The sequence below is a fragment of the Arachis duranensis genome, chromosome 10 (assembly GCF_000817695.3).
Source record: "Arachis duranensis cultivar V14167 chromosome 10, aradu.V14167.gnm2.J7QH, whole genome shotgun sequence".
NCBI lineage: Eukaryota > Viridiplantae > Streptophyta > Magnoliopsida > Fabales > Fabaceae > Arachis > Arachis duranensis.
In genome coordinates this window covers 77937003-77946760 of record NC_029781.3, presented here as the reverse complement: position 1 = coordinate 77946760, position 9758 = coordinate 77937003, and positions in this window count along the sequence as shown.

Below are 9758 nucleotides of genomic sequence, written 5' to 3'. Positions count from 1 at the left end.
TGGTATTCTGAGTAGGATTCAGGGATTGAATGACTGTGACGAGCTTCAAACTCGCGATTGTGGGGCGTTAGTGACAGACGCAAAAGAATCACTGGATTCTATTCCGACATGATCGAGAACCGACAGATGAATAGCCGTGCTGTGACAGAGCACGTTGAACATTTTCACTGAGAGGACGAGACTGTATCCATTGACAACGGTGATGCCCAACATACAGCTTGCCATGGAAAGGAGTAAGAAGGATTGGATGAAGACAGTAGAAAAGCAGAGAGACGGAAGGGACAAAGCATCTCCATACGCTTATCTGAAATTCTCACCAATGAATTACATAAGTATCTCTATCTTTATTTTATGTTTTATTCATCTTCTAATCATTAATCCTCCATAACCATTTGAATCCACCTGACTGAGATTTACAAGATGACCATAGCTTGCTTCATACTAACAATCTCCGTGGGATCGACCCTTACTCGCATAAGGTTTATTACTTGGACGACCCAGTGCACTTGCTGGTTAGTTGTGCGAAGTTGTGATAAAGAGTTGAGATTGCAATTGAGCGTACCATGTTGATGACGCCATTGATGATCACAATTTCGTGCACCGATCACCAACCAGACAACTCACCATGGTGGGTTATGACCTGCATCTAAAAATAACAACAGAAATATGGTGGGAGAACCGGAGGTTCTCAGTATGGTAACAGTGCCCAGTGATGTAGATATAAGACCCCGGGATGCCAAAGGCAATCCTAGACTCCATATCCATCACAAGAATTCAAGCTTTAAGCATTCTAAACCAAATAAGCATAATAGGTAAAACCTTAACAAAACTTAAAACCATAGCACCATAAAATGGTAATCTATCTTAGGGGGTTTCTAATCTAATCAAACACCACTGTCCCACAACCTTCACCAACTGATTTTTCATGCGATCCCATTGCCACTGCCTTCCAAACCTACTCAATCCCAGTAGAAAACACAAATATATACAATACAAGTAAAACACAGATAGAAGCATATATAGCAATTAATTCAAATAGCAATTATACATGTTATACAGATAGGAAAATAATATCAAGTTGGCAAAGCATACAAACAGATAGAAAATGCACATGATGAATGCCTGCCCTATTGGCTGTGATATCACATTGTCGGTTCAACTACCAACCTGACACATCTCCATGGAGATGTTGCCCTTCGGATTCTTGGTGTGGGAACCCCCGAGATATAGTGCTCGGATCACTATCCAGGGTTTTGCGCCTATACGCTCTTATGATCCGAAGGGATGCGAGTGGGATCTATTGCCACCGACCTCACATCTAAGCGTAAGCGGGACGAACCACTGCCCTTACGTCGCCGCCGCTACCTTGACAGGCGGAATCCAACCTCGGCCCCTGTCAGGTGCATAGCGTCTCATAATCTCAATGAAAAAGTAGAGCAGTGGTTTTCGAAAATATTTTTAGTACAAGATGGATCCATCACTTCCTTCAGAGTCTTCGACTCTTTTCAATCCACTGCTCATTCACATTTCAGTTTCGAACTCAACAGTTCCTTAATCTTCATCTTATCCATCAACCATTCACCACATAATATTGGACCACTTTCAGTACGTCAGAAACCTAAGCCTCCATTTTCTAAATTTTCCAAATAATAGCGGCTAAAACCCTTAAATCTTTTTCCATGTTTGAGTATCCAAAAATATGCCCAAAAATCTTTAAAAGGTGCTATAGAATCTTACAACCTCGTCGGGAGGTAAAATAGGTGAAAACAAAGCAAACCTCATTAATATATTCACAATCAATTAACATCAATATCTCATTTATCAACATAATTCACTCCCCAACTTCACAAATTATTCATCCTCATCATACCACTATCAATTATCAATATCAAACTCAAAAATCATCATTTCATCATACATCATTATACAATAGCATCCAACAACTCATCAACCATTCAAATCCAATCCTATCCTATGGATCACTAGCCTAAGTGTCCATGAATATTATATACTACATAGAGGAAACTAAAACCATACCTTGGTCGATTCCATTTATGAACCAAATAAGCTTTCAACCAAATTCCAACCATCAATGTAACTCCAACAAGTACCAACAAGCTCCAAACTCACAATAATCAAGCTATACACATATAAATCACCACAAAATCAACCTGGGGTTCCATTTAAACATAATATCACAAGGTTTTAGTGGCTCTTACCTTTTCTAACAGATTTGATAGCAAAAATCCAATGCTAAGCAAGGATTAGTGTAAACCTAAACATCCAAAATCACAAAAACTCATTTAACTCAAAACCCTAAAAACCTGAAATTTAGAGGAGAGGAACTGGGAAGATTTTGAACTTTCCTTACCAGTTTCCTACATGGATTTTGTAGAGCTCTTCACAAGAAATGCGTAGCCACTGACGGCATGCAAATCGGAGCACCGTAGCTCAAGATATTAGCTTGGAAAGATTGAAGTGAATAGTGCTCAAGGGTTTCTCTTCTTCCCCTTCTCTTCAGTTGAGTGTGTGTGTGTGTGTGTGTTTGAGTGTCTTATGAGTGTTTGGGTTCATTAATGAACCCTTATATATGTTGGACTTGGGCCTAACTTGGGCCCGGTTCAACCCGTTAGTGTTTTTAGTCCGTTTGTCCCAACTTCGGGCCAAACTTTTAACACTAACGCCCGGTTTTCCATCTCTATTATTTTTCTAAGGTTTTCGGCTGTTTTCACTGCTTCTCACGCAGCATCGAGCAGACTTGAACCGGTTTAACCGGTTCGACTTTCAGTTCGCAGTTTTTCACGGTTTTTCGCAGAAAACACATTTTCTGACTCGGAAGAACCTACTGAGTCCGAAAATCATATTTAAATCCCCAAATTCTTATCCTAACTTTCTGGAATTTAATTTGGGCTTTAAATATATATATATATATATATTCCCCACGAAGCATCCTACTTTCAGCATTACCAATCCAAGAAGTTGCCAACACACCTCGTTCTCCAATTCCCAAGTATGCTCTCCAACTCCTGCTCTTCTCCAAGCACCCTTAACCAATGAATATCTCTTTCCTCGCAACTTCTTCACTCGGGTGTCGTCGATTCTTACTGGTGTCACCTAGAATGTCAAGTCCTCTCTCAACTCGACCGACTCAGGCTCAAACACATGAGCCGCATCCGACGTGTACTTATGGAGTGGTGATACGTAAAATACGTTATGCAAGTTAGACAGAGGGGGTGGCAAAGCTACTTGATATGCTACCGGCCCGAATCGCCTTAGAATCCCGAATGGTCCTATACACCTCGGATTCAACTCTTTGGTCTTAATCGCTCTTCCAATCCCGATTGTCGGTGTAATCCTCAGAATTACTTGCTCTTAACATATCTTCAAATGTCTGAAAAGTCCATTCCGACTGTCCATCCATTTGTGGATGATATGCAGTACTGAGACATAGCTTCGTACCGAAAGCTCTTTAGAAAGCTCTCCAAAACCTTTATGTGAATCGGGGATCACGGTCCGATACTATACTCGACGGAACACCATGCAACCTTACTATCTCCTTTATATACAACCTCGCCAACGCCTCCATAGAACAGTTCACTCGGGTAGACAGGAACGAGCGCATTTGGTTAAGCGAACCACGATCACCCAAACCGCATCAAATCCCAACCTAGTCCTCGGTAACCCGGTCACAAAAATCCATCGTGATTTCTTCCCACTTTCACTGAGGAATCTCAAGAGGCTGTATCATTCCTGACGGCTTCTGATACTCTATCTTTGCCTTCTGACACGTTAAACACTTGGATACCACTGCAGCTACATCACCTTTCATCTTTGGCCACCAGAACATCTTCTTTAAGTCATACTACTTCTTCGCACTTTCAAGATGAATGGAAAACCCACTATAGTGAGCTGCCAACAACCAGTCTTGCCTCAACCTCCCGACATCCAGTATGCGAATCCTCCCCTTATATCTCCACAATCTTTCATCATCCTTAGTGAAATTGTCACGCCTCTTATCACCAACTGGTTGGAACAATTTCTGAAGCTTCTGCTCATCTTGCTGAGCCCCTTTGAATCTCTGTCTTAAATGTACATGAAATTTGCAACTGGTTTAAACAAGCTCTTCTGGCAACCTCATCAATGTCTAGCTTAAGATCCACAACTTATCCACTAGCTCCTCTTCTTTGATTCTCATCCATGCAATTTTTAAAGATCCCCGACTCAAAGCGTCTACGACAACCTTTACCTTTCTAGGGTGATCACTCATTTCAAAATTGTAGTCCTTAAGCAACTTCATCCATATTCTCTAACACATATTAAGCTCTTTCTGATCAAAGACGTACTTGAGACTTTTATGATCAGAAAAGACGCTAAACCTTACTCCATACAAGTGGTGTCTCCAGATCTTCAATGCAAACACAATTGTCGCTAATTCCAAGTCATGAGTTGAGTAATTCACCTCATGCGGTCTCAGCTGACGCAATGTGTAAGCCACCACATTCCGGCGTTGCATCAACATGCAACATAAACCCTTCAGAGAAGCATCACAGTATACTTCAAACAGTTCATGCGATTCCAACAGGATTAAAATAGGTGTTCAAGTTAACTTCTGCTTCAACGTTTGAAAACTCTCCTCACACTCCGACATCTACACGAAGACACTTCCTTTCTTGTCAACTTAGTCATCGGTAGTGTAATCTGGGAAAATCCTTCAATGAATCTCTGGTAATATCCGGCTAAACCCATGAAGCTCCTGGCTTCTATCACCGTTGTCGGTCTTTTCCATTCCATCATTGTGTCCATCTTAGAAGGATCTACCATTATTCCTCCTTTGCTTATTGCGTCACCTAAGAACTCCACTTCCTCCTTCCAGAACTCATACGTCGACAACTTAGCATATAACTTCCGCTGCGTCACTCAGATTATCGTCATTAAGAATCCAAAAATTTTTCTTAAACCAAATACCGATTTTGCAATATTTGTCAAAACCTTTAAAACAACTTCAATCTAAATGAGTCCATTGTTAAAACCTTATCAAAGGAGTCAAAAACCATTTATTTGTAAATCAAACATTTTAAAGCATGATTTTCCTAAATTCATTGAAACATTTAAATCAAAACCTTTCCATTTGAATTCCTTTTGTTAAATTAAAATTTACAAGCCAAAATCACAAGTGAACAAAATCTTAGGACTCACTTTTCCATTTTAAATCATATCATTTGATCAAAAGTTCCAATATTAGTTTCAAAACCAAATAATTCAAAACAGTTCATTCTAGAACAGATCACTATTGAGTTTTCTGATAGGAGGCAAAATAGTTTACTCGAAAGTTGCCTACTTCAAATCATGATTTTCTTAAATTAAAACTTTTCAAATTGAATTCCATTCGATAAGAGAAATTGGAAACCGTTTTCACAATTGAATAAAATTAGAGAACTCACTATTCGTTTAAACCATATCTCTTAAATCAAGAATTTCGACTAACTTTTAAAACCGAATTATTTAAGCCAAAGTTCTAAGCCAGATTAGAAATCATTCTAAACCTTAAAATCACAAAAATCATAGTTAAAAACCGCAAAGGCGTCAATCGGCACCTCCGTTGCTACTAGTGCTGAACTGCACCCATCACCCATGCAGAGAACCGTCAAGAATATTGGGTCATCTCTCAAAGGAATTATAGGGTAGTGTTCTTGTTATTGGTTATGGATTTGTATATTTTGGGATTTTGAGGCAAGAAACAAGAAAAGTAAATGACAAGGGAATTTAAATGTTAAAACGATCTTGGCAAGGAGTGGTGTTCAAGGACCTCTATCCTTATTACTAACCACAACATGATAATTGCAAGGATCAATCCCACTAAGTCGTTCTCTAACTAATAGTAAAGGAAAGTTAAGTGAGCTATATCAACCCAAGTCCATAAGTCCTAGCTTTCCACTAATTGAATTAGTGAGAACTGGAGTTAATGGCTATCAATCATCAATCACTTAGACATTAATAACTCAAGAATTCCCAAGTTACCTTCCCAAGCCAAGAACATGAAATTCTACTCTAAAATCCTTCCAAACATTTCATCAAACACTTGGAAGGCACAAAAGAAAAGCATAGTGATTCAACAACAAGAATGAATTCTGACAACAATTGAATACAAGGGATTAACAACAACAACAATCAAAGAAATCACAATTGACATGAATTACCTCAAATTGCATTAAAAAGGAAAAATAAAAGAACAAGAGTAGATCTACAACAAAGTATGAGAATTACAAGAATTAAAACACAAAACTAGATGGAGAAAGAGTAGAGGAGCAAGAATTGATAAAGAAGAAGTGAATCAAAGCATGAATTAAGCCTAGATCTATAGAGGAATTAAACCTAATCCTAATCCTAATTCTAGAGAGAAGTGAGAGCTTCTCTCTCTAAAAACTAAACTAAAACTAGATCTAAAGTGTAATATGTGAATAATGGAGTGAATGATCCTTTTTCCTTCAATCCTTGGTTCATTTTATCTTTTTCCACCAAAAACTCAGCTCCAAATGGGGTCAAAAACCCTCCAAAATCGCCAGGCACGAGTTTTACTAAAAGAGTCATGTGCGGCTTTCGGCGCGTACGCGCACAGTGCTCGTGCGGGCCCATGGAGATTTTCTCAATCCGCGCGGAAGCGTACGCTGCGCACTCACGCCCATGGCGTTTTCCAAATCTTTGGCTTTTCATGATTTCTCCTCTTTTCATGCTTTCCCCTTCACTCCTTTGATCCATTCCTAGCCTTATTCAATCTGAAATCACTAACAAACACATCAAGGCATCTAATGGAATCAAAGAGAGATTTAAAATCATTAAGTTAAAGGTCTAAAAAGCATATTTTCACATCTAAGCACAAGTTAAAAGACAATCACAAAATCATGCTATTTTATTGAATAAATGTGAGGAAAGGTTATCAAAATGCTCTAAATTTAACACAAGTTAAACCCTAAAAATGGGGTTTATCAACCTCCCCACACTTAAACCTTAGCATGTCCTCATGCTAAACCAAGAATGAAGTAAAAGGGTATGGCATTTATTCAATGGAACTAAACTAAATGCAAACTACATAAATGCAACTGTCTATATGAATGCAAATGCTTGGTCAAAACAAATCAACTTCCAAGGGAGCATATGCTAGTACCAGGGCTTAAAGCAATAAGAATCAAATCCAACCCACAATTGTATTGAACTATAAAGAAGGTTCACAAACTTGCAAGAATGTAGATGATAGTAGTGAATACATGTAATTGAGCAATCGAACCCTCACCGGATGTGTATCACTCTTGTCGCTCGGTGTTTAAGGGTTGATCCACTTAATTCTCCCCTAATCATGCTTTCCAAAATTTGTTCCTCATCTAACAATCAACAATCATTCAATGCATGCATACAAATATCATGAGGTCTTTTCCAAGGCTGTAATGGGGTTAGGGTCAAGGTAGGATCACATATGGTTAAGTGGACTAAAATTTGAATCTTTGATGAGATTAAACATTCCCACCTAACCTATGCAATGATCTATACAAATTCAAAGCTAACCTAACTACCCGTCTTTCACTTTTCACATACTCGTGCACTTTCATTCCATTTCACAACACTTATGCATTGACCTTTTATTGAGCTACACTTTGGGGCATTTTGTCCCCTTCTTATTTTTTTCTTTTTTTCTTTTTCTATTCTATTTTTTTCTTTTCTTTCCTTTTCCATTTTTTTCTTTTATTTTTCTCATATTTCTTTCTTTCAAGCAATATACAAGAACATCAATGCATAAGGTTTGACATTTGATTAATACATGAGTATGTACCCAATTCCCAAATATAGAAATACAAAACACTCTTTTGTCCCAACCAATGTTCCCAAATCTCCCCAAACTTGAATAATAAACACTCTCACTAGCCTAAGCTAATCAAAGATCCAAATGAAGGACTTTTATTATTTTTCACTTTAGGCTTGTAATGTACTAAAACAAAAAATAATTGGGTTGAGCGTAGGCTCAAAGTTGGTTAACAATGGAGAGTAAAAGGTATATTTGGGTAAGTGAGATAATGAAATAATAGCCTCAATCATATAAATGCATGAATACAAGGAATAAATGGACATATAGAATTAGACAAATCAAGGATTACAATCATAGGAAGAGAAAAATAACACACAAGAAGGGAAATAAGTGGTTATAAGATGTAACCACATCCATAGGCTCAAATCTCACTTGCTTGTGTTCTTAGCTCAAAACATGATCCACAAGATATAGAATTCAAGTAAGTTCAACAAAAATTTTCCAATCAATTGGGGTGGTTGCCCTATAGAAAAATTCCTTGGAAAATTTCATCATTTTTGACTAAGCTTATTAATGCAATGTTGTGATCGAGAAATTCTATAAATTCTCTAGTTTATCCCTTTTTTTCAATCAAAATTAATTTCTTGTGCAAAAAGGGTTAACTAGGTCTCAACAATCCAAAATATTTTTCTAATCACAACCACAAGCTAAAACAACTATATAAAGCAAAAGTGTAAAATAAAAAAAACAAACAAAAGTATCCACAATCCACAATACTAATATATACAATGATCCAAAAGGTGCAAAATATACTAATATACACAATCCATTCGATGCCGTGATTAGTATGTTGAGTAGTTTCAGATTTTCTAAGGCGGAATGACTTAGAGGATGGAAAAGAAAACATACAAAAATGGAAGGAGAAAGCAAAACGGAGCTTTAAGGAAACTGGTGTTCACGCGATCGCATGGACGACGCGATCGCGTGCCAGAAGCGAAGATTCAGCGACGCGGCCGCATGACTGACGCGACCGCGCGCCTTAAGCAGAACGCACATGACGCGGTCGCATGACTAACGCGACCGTGTGGCAAGGAAAAGCTCCGAATGACGCGACCGCGTGACCCACGCGGACGCGTGACAAACCGCAACTTGACGGTTTGTTCTGTATCGAATTTAGAGTATTTTGATAACCTTTTGTCACATTTAGCCTATGAATTAGCATGGTTTTGTTATCTCTCCCATATTCGTGCTTAAGCGTAAAAACATGCTTTTTAAGCCTTATTTTGATGAATTCCAATTTCTCTTTGATTCCATAAGATGCCTTGATGTGTTTGCTAGTAATCTCAGGTTGAAATAGGCTAGACATGGATCAAAGGAAGCAAGGAAGGAAGCATACAAGTGGAGAGAAGCATTAAAAGCCAAAAGAATCGATCCAGGCCATACACGCGCACGCGCACAAGGCGCTCGCGCGCACATTGCGAAACAGGCCAAGGACGCGCACGCGTACCGTGCGCGCACGCGCCGATGATGGCACATGGCTTCATTTATGTAACACGTGCCTGGCGATTTTGGAAGGTTTTCAGCAACCAATTTTGGCGCCAAAATGCATATAAGAGCCAAGGATTGAAGGGGATTGACACACTAACACATATACATACACACACACTAGGATAGATTCTATTCTTGTTGTCAATTTACTATGCTTTTCTTTTATGCCTTCCATGTGTTTGATGAAATGCTTGGTTGGGTTTTAGAGTAGATTTTGTTCCTCTTGGCCTAGGTAGAGTAGTTAGTGACTCTTGAGTTATTTAATTTCTTTGTTGATTGATAATTAGAAGTTGCTAATTGATTTGAATATCTCTAAAGCTAGTCTTTCCTTTAGGATTTGATTAGGACTTGAGGAATCAAATTGATTCATCCACTTGACTTTCCTCCATGGTTAGAGGTTAACTAAGTGGGAGCG